The sequence below is a fragment of the Psammomys obesus genome, unplaced genomic scaffold, assembly GCF_907164565.1.
Source record: "Psammomys obesus unplaced genomic scaffold, mPsaObe1.curated_primary_1811, whole genome shotgun sequence".
Lineage (NCBI taxonomy): Eukaryota > Metazoa > Chordata > Mammalia > Rodentia > Muridae > Psammomys > Psammomys obesus.
In genome coordinates, this window is record NW_026596079.1 from 13,112,261 (window position 1) to 13,126,086 (window position 13,826).

The 13,826-nt window shown below is 39.9% G+C and overlaps 1 pseudogene; it reads left to right on the forward strand.

Moving 5' to 3' along the window:
- The first annotated feature begins 10,960 nt into the window (after window positions 1-10,960).
- On the forward strand, window positions 10,961-11,755 carry LOC129690737 (60S ribosomal protein L7a-like; annotated as a pseudogene).
- Window positions 11,756-13,826: the final 2,071 nt, after the last annotated feature.

Below are 13,826 nucleotides of genomic sequence, written 5' to 3' on the forward strand. Positions count from 1 at the left end.
CAGCAGTGGAGAAGGGTTCCCCTTTCTCTACAACCTCTCCAGCATGTGTTGTCACTTGAGTTTTTGATATTGGCTATTCTCATGGGTGTAAGGTGAAATCTCAGGGTTGTTTTGATTTGCATTTCCCTAATGGTTAATGAGGTTGAGCATTTCTTTAAGTGCTTCTCTGCCATTCGATATTCCTCTACAGAGAATTCTCTGTTTAGCTCTCTTCCCCATTTTTTAAGTGGATTACTTGTTTTGCTGCTTTTCAGCTTGTTTAGTTCTTTATATATACTGGATGTGAGTCCTCTGTCAGATGAAGGGTTGGTGATGATTCTTTCCCAATCTGTAGGCAGTTGCTTTGTTTTGATGATGGTGTCCTTTGCTTTCAAGAAGCTTTTCAGTTTCATGAGGTCCCATTTATGGATTGTTGCTCTTAAAGCCTGTGCTGTTGGTGTTCTGTTCAGGAAGTTTTCTCCTGTACCAATGAATTCTAGGGTATTCCCCACTTTTTTTTCTAGCTGATTTAATGTGTCTGGTTTTATGTTGAGGTCTTTGATCCACTTGGACTTCAGTTTTGTGCAGGGTGATAAGTATGAATCTATTTTTATTTTTCTACTTGTAGACATCCAGTTGGACCAGCACCATTTGTTGAAGATGCTATCTTTTTTCCATTGTATGGTATTGGCGTCTTTGTCAAAGATCAGGTGTCCATAAGTGTGTGGGTTTATTTCTGGATCCTCTGTTCGGTTCCATTGATCCACCATTCTGTTTCTATGCCAGTACCATGCAGTATTTAAAACTGTTGCTCTATAGTACAAATTAAGATCAGGGATGTAGATACCTCCAGAAGATCTTTTATTGTAGAGGATTGTTTTAGCAATTCTGGGTTTCTTGTTATTCCATATGAAGTTGAGAATTTTTCTTTCCAGGTCTGTAAAGAATTGTGTTGGTAATTTGATGGGAATTGCATTAAATCTTTAGATTGCTTTTGGTGAGATGGCCATTTTTACTATGTTAATTTTGCCAAGCCATGAGAATGGGAGATCTTTCAATTTTCTGATATCTTCTTCTAATTCTTTCTTCAGAGACTTGAAATTTTTTTCATACAAGTCTTTGACTTGCTTGGTTAGGGTTACACCAAGGTACTTTATGTCATTTGTGGCTATTGTTTCCCTAATTTCTTTCTCAGCCCTTTCGTCTTTTGTATACAGGAGGGCTACTGATTTTTTGAGTTAATTTTGTATCTGGCCACTTTGCTGAACTTGTTTATCAGCTGTAGGAGTTCCCTGGTAGAGTTTTTTTGGGGTCACTCAAGTATACTATCATATCTTCTGCAAATAGTGATAATTTGACTTCTTCCTTTCCAATTTGTATCCCCTTGATCTCCTTCAACTGTCTTATTGCTCTAGCAAGGACTTCCAGAACTATGTTGAAGAGATATGGAGAGAGTGGGCAGCCTTGTCTTGTCCCTGATTTCAGTGGGATTGCTTTAAATTTCTCTCCGTTCAGTTTGATGTTGGCTATAGGCTTGCTGTATATCACATTTACTATGTTTAGATATGTGCCTTGTATCCCTGATCTCTCCAGTACTTTAAACATGAATGGATGTTGGATTTTGTCAAATGCTTTTTCAGCATCTAGGGAGATTATCATGTGGTTTTTTTCTTTCAGCTTGTTAATATGGTGGATCACATTGATGGATTTCCATATATTGAACCACCCCTGCATACCTGGGATGAAGCCTACTTGGTCATGGTGGATGATATCATTGATGTGTTCTTGTATTCGGTTTGCGAGTATTTCTTTGAGTATTTTTGCATCAATGTTCATAAGGGAGATTGGCCTGAAATTCTCTTTCTTTGTTGAGTCTTTGTGAGGTTAAGGTACCAAGGTGACTGTGGCTTCATAGAATGAGTTTGGTAATGTTCCTTCTGTTTCTATTTTGTGGAATAGATTGAAGAGAATTGGAGTTAGCTCTTCTTTGAAGATCTGGTAGATCTGCGCTGAAGCCATCTGGTCCTGGGCTCTTTTTGGTTAGGAGACTTTTGATGACTGCTTCTATTTCTTTGGGGGATATAGGACTATTTAATTGATTTACCTGGTCATGATTCAGTTTTGGTAAGTCAAATCGATCAAGAAAATTGTCCATTTTATTTAGATTTTCAAATTTTGTTGAGTATAGACTTTTGAAGTAAGTCCTAATGATTGTTTGGATTTCCTCAGTGTCTGTAGTTATGTCCCCCTTTTCATTTCTGATTTTGTTGATTTGGTGGTGTCTCTCTGCCTTTTAGTTAGCTTGGCTAAGGGTTTTTCGATCTTGTTGATTTTCTCAAAGAACCAGCTCTTGGTTTCATTGATTCTTTGAATTGTTTTATTTGTTTCTAATTGATTGATTTCAGCCCTGAGTTTGATAATTTCCAGCCATCTACTCCTTTTTGGTGTTTCTGTTTCTTCTTTTTTTAGGGTTTTTAGGTGAGCCATTAAGTTGCTTGAATGCGCTGTCTCGAATTTCTTCTTGAAGGCACTTTGTGCTATGAACTTTCCTCTTAGCACTGCTTTCATTGTGTCCCACAAGTTTGGGTATGTTGTGTCTTTATTTTCATTGAGTTCTAGGAAGATTTTAATTTCTTTCTTTATTTCTTCCCTGACCCAGCTGTCTTTTAGTATCAAGTTGTTCAGTTTCCATGTATCTGTAGGCTTTTTGCTATTTCTGTTGTTATTGAGGTCCAGCTTTATTCCATGGTGATCAGACAGGATACAAGGGATTATTTCCATCTTCTTGTATCTGTTGAGGCTTGCTTTGTAACCAACTATGTGGTCTATTTTGGAGAAGGTTCCATGAGGTGCTGAGAAGAAGGTAAACTTTTTTGTGTTTGGGTGTATAGTTCTGTAAATGTCTGTTAGGTCCATTTGATTCATGACCTCTCTCAGAGATATTGTTTCTTTGTTTAATTTCTGTTTAGTTGACCTGTCCTTTGTTGAGAGTGGGGTGTTGAAGTCTACTACTGTTAGTGTGTGGGGATCTATGTGTGGTTTAAGTTTTATCAATGTTTCTTTCACAAATGTGGATGCCCTTGTATTTCGGGCATATATGTTCAGGATTGTGATGTCTTCCTGGTGGAATTTTCCCATGATGAATATGAAGTGTCCTTCCTCATCTCTTTTTATTAATTTTGGTTGAAAGTCTATTTTATCAGATATTAGAATGGCTACTCCTGCTTGTTTCTTGGGTCCATTTGCTTGGAAAATCATCTTCCAACCTTTTACCCTCAGGTAATGTCTATCTTTGTGTCTTAGGTGTGTTTCTTGTATGCAACAGATTGCTGGGTTTTGTTAACATATCCATTCTGTTAATCTGTGTCTTTTTACTGGAGAGTTGAGTCCATTGATGTTGAGAGGAGATTAATGACCAGTAGCTGTAGATCCTTTGATTTTGATGTTGGCTATGTTCATAAGATTGTGTGCTTGGTTGCTCTTTGTTTTACTGTAGTGTACTGTACTGTAGATTTAAGTGTAGTTTTCCTGTGTTTTCTTGAATGTAGCTAGTTTTCTTGGGTTGTATTTTCCCTTCTATTGTCTTATGTAATGCTGGATTTGTGTGTAGGTATTGTTGAAATTTGTTTTTGTCATTGAATATCTTGTTTTCTCCGTCTATGAGGACTGAGAGTTTTGCTGGGTATAGTAGCCTGGGCTGACATCTGTGTTCTCTTAGGGTCTGCATGATATCCGTCCAGGCCCTTCTGGCTTTCATAGTCTCTGTTGAAAAGTCAGGTGTGATTCTAATGGGTTTGCCATTATATGTTACTTGGCCTTTTTCCCTTGCAGCTTTTAGTATTTTTTCTTTGTTCTGTATACTTACGGTTTTGATTATTATGTGGCAGGAGGATTTTCTTTTCTGGTCTAATTTATTGGGCGTTCTATAGGCCTCTTGTATTCTTATTGGCCTCTCCTTTAAGTTGTGGAAATTTTCTTCAATGATTTTGTTGAAAATATTTTCTGGGCCTTGGTGCAGGGAATCTTCTTATTCCTCTATTCCTATTATTCTTAGGTTTTGTCTTTTTATGTTGTCTTGAATTTCTTGGACAGTCTGTGTCAGGAATTTTTTAGATTTATCATTTTCTTTGACAGATACATCTATTTCTTCCATTGTATTTTCCACACCTGAGATTCTTTCTTCCATTTCTTGTAGCCTATTGGTTATGCTAACCTCTGTAGTTCCTGCTTTCTTCCCTAAGTTCTTTCTCTCCATAATTTCTTCCATTTGTGTGTGTTTTTTTTTTTTTTAATTTTTCCAATTCTATCGTCAGGTATTGAGCTATTTTGTTGGTTTCCTTCACCTGTCTGACTGTATTTTCATCTTTTTCTGTCAATTCCTTCAGCTGTTTGTTTGAACAATCCACTGATTCTTCTATTTCATTCAGTGATTTAAGCATTTCCTCTCTAAAGGCCACAAACTGTTTGGCTGCAGCTTCCTCTATTTATTGTCGTATTTTATTTGCTTCCTCTGTTATCTTCTTCGTGAGCATAGATGTTAGGTCATCTCCTTGAATTTCAATTATGCTGGGGTGTCTAGGGCTATTTGCCCCTGGATAACTGGGTTCTGGAGATTCCATATTGCTCTGGCTTTTGTTGGTTGAACTTTTACGCTGTCCTCTACCCATTGGGTTATCTTAGTTGTTTGAAGTTAGTTTCTGGTTGTTCCTGGACTCTTGTAGTGAAGAGAATCCCTTTGGCAGGAAGATGGTTTTTCCTGAAGGAAGCCTTCTCAGCTTTTTGGGTATAGTCACTGGATGGCCGGTGTTTTTCAGGAGTTGCTACAGCTAACCTCAGGCATAGAGACCTGGGTGGTAACTATGGTCCTGATTAATCAAGAGGGCTGTCCTCTCACTGGGAGAAGTCCTGGAGACAGCTGCCCTCCTTCTGGGTTTCTTGCTGTAAATTTAGTGATCAGCTGATGTAACCTGTGTGTCCCATAGTTTGGTCAGTTTTGTTAGGGATAACTGGTTGCCCCTTGGCGCAGTATCTGGGTGTTGATCGCAGGGTTCCTGGTCTTTTGTAGGTCTGAGGATGGGGCTCTGTGCCTCAGAACCCAAGAGGTAATCTGTGGCGGGTGAGTACTGCTCTCCTGGTAACAGCAGGCTATCTGGGACACAGCAGTTCCCTGGGTTGAGTCAGTCTGTGGGACCTTTTCCGGGGTTATCCTGGGTTGCCTAAGTCCGTCCCCTTTGCTTCATTCCTTGTTCTTTGTGAGGGTTTCTCCAGACAGTGTCTCTAAGACTCTGGTGTCTTGAGGCACACAGTTTTGTCTGTAAGGAGTAGTTGGTACAAAGCAGGTACTGGGCTGGTGGAGCATGTGCCCGCTTGCTAGTCTGCGGGAGCTGGGTTCCCAATAACTCTGTGCCCCCTGCTTGGGCCCAGATCTGTGATGGCTGGGCGTACACGCCTGTTTGCGATCTACGGTCTGCTAGACTTTCCCCAGGCAAAGCTTAGGTGACCCCAGTAGCACGGTTTCTTCCTTCCCTGTGGGGCCCTCTCCGGACAGGGGTTCTCAGTCTCTGTTGAGCTGGAGCGCGCAGCTAGTCTGTACAGGTGAGCTGGGCGGGCAGCTCTCCCGTGGCGGGAGCTCAGTTGTGATGGCGGTGGGTACCGGCGGTCTGCGAGACCTTCCAGGAAAAGACTGGGTGACCCGTGATCAGACTCGCAACTTTGCTTCCCCGTGGGGTTTTCTTGCGACCGGGACTTCCTTCCTTTTATAGTTTTGTTTGTTTGGTTTTCGATTTGCAAGTCACTAAGTTTAACCTGGGCCTCCCATGTAAGTATAGATGTAAATGTTTCAACTGGAACATGAGCAACACATCTGTGGCTATATCACTAAAGACAGACAAGACTCTTTTCCAGTAGCCAATAGCTCCCCAGGGAAGGGCAGGATCCATAAACTCTCTCCCTTCTATATCTGAATGTTGATGGCTTGTCCTGTGATAAGCTTTCTCCAAACAAATGCAGCTGCTGTAGGTTCATGAGTACAAATAGCCATGCTATACCCATGTTTTGTAGAGCATCTTTTCATCATACAGCTCGTGCATCTTCCTGATCCTTCTTCAAGGATGGTCACTCATTCTTGGCATAGTGATGATATGAATGTCCTATTGATGGCTGTGCACTGAATAATTATTTATCCTCAGCACCTTGACCAGTCATAAATTAATGGGTATTAACCAAGGTTTACTATGAAAAGTAGATCTTCTTAGGAAGGCTTTGGCAGAACTAGTTTGTGGGTATAAAGATATATATTTAGAAGGCAGCTCGACAAACATGTCCAGTTAGCAAAACAGAAGCAGTATGCTTACACCTATAGTCTTTGACTAGTCCCACTGTTCCAGGTATGAACTACTTCCTGTGGAGCAAGACACAGGGCCCATACACAGTTAGTTAACCCAATGTCATGACAAATGTACATACAGTGGGTGTGTTTTACCTTGCATGATGGTCTTATAGCATGTAAGGTCCACAGCTGTATAGGTCTGTTGATGACTCAATACCTACCTTAATATAGTTGTTGAACATTCAGCCCTTCAATCTCTCCACTGATTTCTGATTCTATGTTACAGAATCCCTGAGCTGTTTTCAAGAATATATACTTCTTAGGAGATGACAAGTAATAGGACAGGAACCTTTCACAGAGGACCTCTGAAAGATTCTACCCACCAGGGTATCAAAGGAGATACTGAAACTCATAGCCAAACTCTGGGCAGAGTGCCAGAACACTTAGGGAAGAAAAGGGAGATAGAAAGATATGGAGTGACCAGGAACTCCATAAGGAGAACAACAAAGTCAAAAATCCTGGGCCCAGGGGGTCCTCCAGAGACTGATACTCTAACCAATGACCTTGCATGGAGAGGACCTAGACCTCCTGTTCAGAGGAAGCACATAGGTTGCTCATTTTCCAAGTGGGTTATCTAGTAAGGGGTACAGTGGCTGTCTCTGGCATGAACTCAGTGGCCAGCTCTTTGATCACTTCCCCCTGGGGGGTGCAGCCTTGTCAGGTCACAGAGGAAGATGATGCAGCCAGCCCTGATGAGACCTGATAGGTTAAGGTCAGATAGAAGGGAAAGAGGTCCTCCCCTATCAGGGGACTATGGGAGGAGCATAGTGGGAGAAGAGGACTGGGAGGAGATGAAATAGGGGGTTACAGCGGGGATACAAAGTGAATACATTGAAAGAAAGAAAGAAAGAAAGAAAGAAAGAAAGAAAGAAAGAAAATTAAAAAGAACATATACTTCTTTGTAAGTTGCTATGGTTTGAATCTGCAGTGTTCCTTAAAGTTTGACATGGTAAGGCCTTTGTCCCATGTTCTTATGCTACTGGTATGTAGAGCCTAGTTGAAAGATTTTAAGTTATTGCGGACAGATCTTGGAAGACTGTATTGGGGTCCCAGGACCTTTTTTTTGTTTGTTTGTTTCTTGCCTCCAGACCTTGAGTAGCATCTTTTGCAGAGCTCTTGACATGATGTTCTCTTCATTTATTCCTTAAGCCAAAAAAACCAGCCAGACAAAGAGTGAAACTAATAAAATCAGAAGCCCAAGTAAAGATGTCTTCCTTTTAAGCTGTTTATATTAGATGGTTGTCATAGTGTATGGAAAGATGACTAACACCTTAGCCTAGCTAGAACTATCTGCAATAAAGAATATACATACACATACATACATGCATGCATGCATGCATACTCACATACATATGTACTTTAGTGCTATAATCGAGTATTTCTCTAGAATTCTACATAACTCTTATATTCAATAATATGTAGCCTGATTCCATTTGGATCCTGAATACTTGGCTATCCCACATATCTGGTTAGTCAACCCAGCCTCAGACAGGGCAGCTTTCATTCTTCCAAGAAGGATGTGAGCCATATGTCAATTCTTTTTTTTTAAATTTTTTATTAATTACACTTTATTCATTTTTGTATCCCCCCATAAGCCCCTCCCTCCTCCCCTGCTGATCCCACCCTCCCTCCCCTTTCTGCATGCATGCCACTCCCCAAGTCCACTGATAGGGGAGGTTCTCCTCTTCTTTCAATTCTATACACACCTTTAGTCTTCTATATTTTTCTTTTGAGAAAATATTGACCAGAATGTTAGTCCTTTGCTTTATCTCCACTTCTGACATGCCTAATATTTTGGTTTTTACCTTCTGAGAAAGAATAGCAAATACAGCTGTTTCTATCTAGGGAGATAACTATCATAAAAGTCTGGAAGGAGTGAGGTGTCTGTCATGTGCTATAGCGAGCCATTATCTCTCTCTCCTACTTTCTCTCACTCTCCCTTTTCACTTTAGTTGAAGAGTAGGCAAGCATCCTGTCCCCATTGAGTCTTACATCAATGTCCGAATATCTCTGTTAGGTTACCCTTTTTATTCTTTAAAAAGGTAGAGTAAAATACGATTGGACATATAAACTAGGAAGTCTATATGCTTCTATAATTACAAAATTATTAATTTTTCTGCTTTATGGTGAAGCTCATGACTCTGAGGACACATGGGATGACATGAAAAGTGTAGATCAATCTGATCAGGGCTGGTAAAGTGAAAATCAGATTAATAGATAAACCAGGTAAGAAATGTGTTATGTAGGAAATGTTATGATAGGCACAGGTGTATGGAGAAAATTTGTGTCACTACATGTCCCTTTTGTGGTGTGTGTGGGGGAGGGACCCAACATGGAAAGATTACATGAAAATAATTAGCAGACCTACTGAAAATAATACATGGGATGGTCTGTGCAAAGTATGTAACAGAGTGCATAAGGGGCCCGAGCATGGAAGTTTTGTGTCATTAAAGAAATTATCTACTGGAGAAAGGAATGAAGTTCCTAAGACTCAGGAAGCTAATCTGACACACAAGGTTTAGGAAGCTCATGAAACTCACCAAACTCAGGAATTAGAAAATTCATAAGGCTCCTCCTCAAGCTTATACAATCAGGAAACAATTCCTAGAGGTCAGGAAATCCTTGAGTGGATTTACACACAAGTTGGACAGTGAGCTTCAGGGATATACAGCATTTGTGAGTTGTCCCCTACACTATGGTGGTATTTTAATTGATAAAGCTGCGGCTGAGTCTTTGATGATTCTGTAAATAGCTCCTCACTCATGCTCCTATAAGGAACCCTAAAAAAACTAATTGGTTCACGGAGGTAGACTTGAATAGATATATGGAAAAAAGATATACATTGTTTCATACCTTTCCAGGAAGTATCACATAACAGGATGTGTGGGTTTTCCACTGAGATGCAGGGGTTTCTAGACATATTGTTTTATAATGTGAAGATAAAAAGTTCATGGGCGTGGGAGATAATCTCTTGATGCTACACAGCATTTCCTGTGCATAGCCCTTGTCACATAAGAGGTACTCAAAATTTTGTTGAATGAGTAAATATATGAATGACTTTGATTTGAAAAAAAAAAACACGGAGTGATGGGAATACATTAAGTTGAATCATTTCTATGTACAGTGTGGGCCATGATGGGTACCAAGGGCTCTCAGAGGCAGCTCTGTCCTCATTGCAAAGAATGCTGACTTAATGACTAGACTGACTATTTTTGTCCATTAGTCCACATAGACTGCATCATTACCTAACTTGGGTTTTTGAAGAAATTTGGAACTGAATTCAAATATGGATTAAAGAGAGCTGAAGAAAGTCCACAACTTTTCTACTGTCACCAAGGATACTAACTTGGTGGCACTTTATGTTTAGTGCTTACTTTTATTCAAAGTGTTACAAAATAAATGACCAGACAACTAAAATCACCTACCTTTATGATCAATGCCCAAGATACAATTTTCAACTGAGCATTGGCTATATTTTTGATTGCTGATATTAAAAGTAAAATTCAAGTATGTACTTAGTAAATACTTCATATTAACCAGCCAAATGTTGTATGTTTATTTCCCTATGGTTCCTTATTTTTATATAAGGGGACTGGGGAATAACAAAGCATGATTGGCCCAGACATGAAGAAAGGGAAGTGGATCAACAGCAGGATACACATCTGGAGGGTTTCTTTGAAGTCCTGCATTTCCTGTGGTGTGCCTCAGGGCTGCATCCTGTTGCTGAAGGGACACACTTCTCACTGTGAGGAAGAGTTTCTCCAGGCTGAGTTTCCATAAATCTACCTTCAGTTCCATGTACATAGCTGTTGTCAAGGCAGTGAGGTGGTTTTTTTGCATGGTGTTTTTAAGGGATGAAATCAGTCACATTCATATTTATGTCTCCTCTGGTGTTAGCCTTGATGAAATGCACATTATTAGAAGTGGCCCAGGAACTTTATATTTTAGGGAGAAGTTCAGACCTGATATTGGTTGCATCAAGTTTTGGATCAGGTTTGCATAAAGGCTTAAGACCCAGGTTTCCAATCCTCACTGGATGATTATCTAGGCTTATTTCCATAACAATCATCAATAAATAGGGGCATTGTCCTGTAAAGGGTCAAAGTGAGGTGCACAGAGGTTAGATGGCTTGTCTAAATGATGTATTGGTCTCTGTAACCTTGAGTGAATTGGTTGTGGATTGTGACCTATTGGTCTCTTTTTCCTATGGTCATTTTATGGATCATCATGAGGTCAGCTCTTGCATACTAGACCTAAATATTGGAAATGACCCAAGCCTTAGGCTTCTCAGGCTGAGCTGTTCTTTATATGCATGTGTGCTAAATGCTGCAGCCCTTGCCTACAGAATTGGCCACTTAAGGCCCTCAGCCCTCTAGTTCTGAATTTAGTGAGAGCATGCTTTATGATAAGCTTAATAAAGAAATAGCATTAAAAGACTTTTTCCTCTAAGGATATGGGTAGAGCTGGCTGACTTATGATTTTTTTTACTTGTCATATGGTTGGCATGACTAGGTTCATGCTTTGGTCTATTTGAGAACGTTCCAGATAGACATTAAGGTTTAATGGTCGCATTCTCTCCTCTATCCCAGCAAGATGCCAAAAGGAAAGAAAGCTAAGGGGAAGAAAATGGCCTGGTCCCCCACCGTTGTGAAAAAACACGAGGCCAAAAAGGTAGTTAATCCTTTGTTTGAGAAAAGGCCCAAGAATTTCCGCATTGGGCAGGATATCCACCCCAGAAGAGATCTCATGCGCTTTGTTAAAGGGCCCCACATTAGGCTGCTGTGGCAAAGGGTCATCCTCGACAAGCAGCTCAAAGTACCTCCTGCCATTAACCAGTTCACCTAGGCCCTGGACAGGCAAACAGCTACCCCACTGCTTTAGCTGGCCCACAAGTACAGCCAGAAACAAAGCTAGAGAAGAAGCAGAGGCTACTGGCCCGTACAGAGAAGAAAGCTGCTGGGAAAGGGGACGTCCCAACTAAGAGACCACCTGTCCTTTGAGCAGGGGCCAGTACAGTCATCATCTTGGTGGAGAACAAGAAGGCTCAGCTGGTAGTGACTGCCCATGACGTAACCCCATTGAGCTGGTGGTTTTCCTACCTGCCCTGTGTGGAAAGATGGGCGTCCCCTACTGCATCATCAAGGGAGAGGCCAGGCTGGGGAGGCTGGTCACAGGAAGACTTGCACCACTGTTGCCTTCACACAGGTTAACTCAGAAGACAAGGGCTCGCTGGCTGAGCTGGTGGAGGCTCTCAGGACCAATTACAATAACGGATGCAATGAGATCCGCCCCCACTGGGGAAGCAAGGTCTTGGGTCCTAAATCTGTGGTTTGCATTGCCAAGCTGAAAAAGGCAAAGGCCAGAGAATTCGCCACTAAACTGGGTTAAATGTACACTGCTAAGTTTTTTTGTACATAAATATAATTACAAAATTGAAAAAAAAAAAGAACTCAGGGTCACTGGCTTTGTTTATATCCCAAGATAAAAAGACATGAGTAGCTCTTTAACATCCTCAAGCTCAAATATGTATGTTCATTGATCTTAACCCATATATATATATTCATATTACCTAATTTATAGTGAATAGCAATGGAGACAGGGCATCTTGAAATAAAAAAAAAAAACATGACTGAGTTAGTTTGTGCACAAAAATATCTAGGTTCTCAGAGGAAGACTGAAGAACCTGGATTTTCTTTTTTTATTTAAGAATGCTCAATCCCCATTCAGAAAGGCAAAGAAGATGGACATCAGAAGAAGAAGAAAACAGGAAACAAATTAGGAGCTTGCCACAGAGGGCCTCTGAAAGGCTCTGCCCTGCAGACTATCAAAGCAGATGCTGAAACTTATGGCCAACTGTTGGGCAGAGTGCATGGAATCTTATGAAAGAAGTGGGAAATAGTAAGATCTGGAGAGAACAGGAGCTCTAGAAGGAGAGTAACAGAACCTAAAAATAAGTAGCATGGGTGTGTTTTCATGGTGACCTAACTTATCAGTGCAAACTGCAAACCTTGAGCAATTGTGTTAGTCGGATTTTGGCACTCTGCTGTTTTCTGGTTCTCATCCATGACATCCTTCTCTGCCACCTTCCTTTCATTTCTGCACATAGCAAGGTTGCTGTCATTCTTTCTGCTGGACTTTTTCTGGAGTTGATTATTAAGGATATATAAAAATATATATTATATAAATATCTATTTTATATAATTATATAATATCTAGTTAATATAATTACATAATATCTATTCATATAATATATCTTATCACATGAAAAATAAACATAAAACAAAATATAAATACATAATAAAATATAACTGTATAATATAATTTATACAACATATATATTTGTCATTATATACAAATATTATATATATTTAAGTATTTTTGAAGTTATGAAGTGTTTTCTTGAATTAGAAGATGGACAGAATGAGGTCAAAATTCTTTCTGATGTTATGAGTCCTGTTCATTATTGGCCTGCTTTTGCTTGGCTTCAGGATCATTGCAGATTGGTCTTAACTCTTCTAACTTCTCTCATCTGTTAATTATATAGTCATAAATCACAAGATCCTTGCTATTGTAAGTAATAAAATATTACCTCTGTCTTTCTCAATGAAAAGAGGGATTCATTTAAACAAAAAAGTCTAGCACATTTGGTTCAAGCATAGATGAATCCAGGGATCCTCATTTAGTGCACTTGCCATAAACCAAACAGAAAGAAACACTGTGGTTGACTATACCTTGGCACAAATAATTGAGACTCTTTTATTTTTGTTTAATAATAGGTGAGCTGTTATTACTATATTTTTAACCCTCAAAGCTAATCTTATTTCCTCCCAGTGTACATCCCACAGATACTTGAACTTTGATTTCATGCTCCAGGTCCTTCTCCTGATGTTTCTTGAACCTCTAGGCTGAATCCCCTAATTCCTCCCCTAACTCCTGGTAGGAAGTCCAGCCTTATTCTCTCCCCTGCTCAACAATTGACTATATATTGCTTTATTGGCATATTAGGGGACAACTGGGGAGTAGAGTTTACACAAGATTTAGGCAGGAGAGTCTCAGAACAAGGCTTGTAACCAGAAATGGCATAAAGAAATCAGCATTTGAGTTACAGGATAACCTTATGCCACACTAGGTCTTCCTCTGTCTAAATCTCCCAAATTGTCTTCCATTGTTCCTCTTAACTTTCAGGAGTGAGTCAAGAATATAAATTTAGTAGAGAACAAAAGAAAGGGCATGGAGTTGGGTGGCTTAAAAGTTAGGAGGACCTGAGAAGAGTTGTGGTTGGGGAAAGCATGATCAGAATATATTATATGCATTTTTTTTTTAATTAAGAAACAAGAGTGCAAGTAGTTTAGGCTGGACATGGCACCATCTATCCCTTATTTCAGCACATGGGAATCTGAGACAGGAGGATCATGAGTTTAAATACAATATGTACTACATAGTGAAAATTAATCACAAA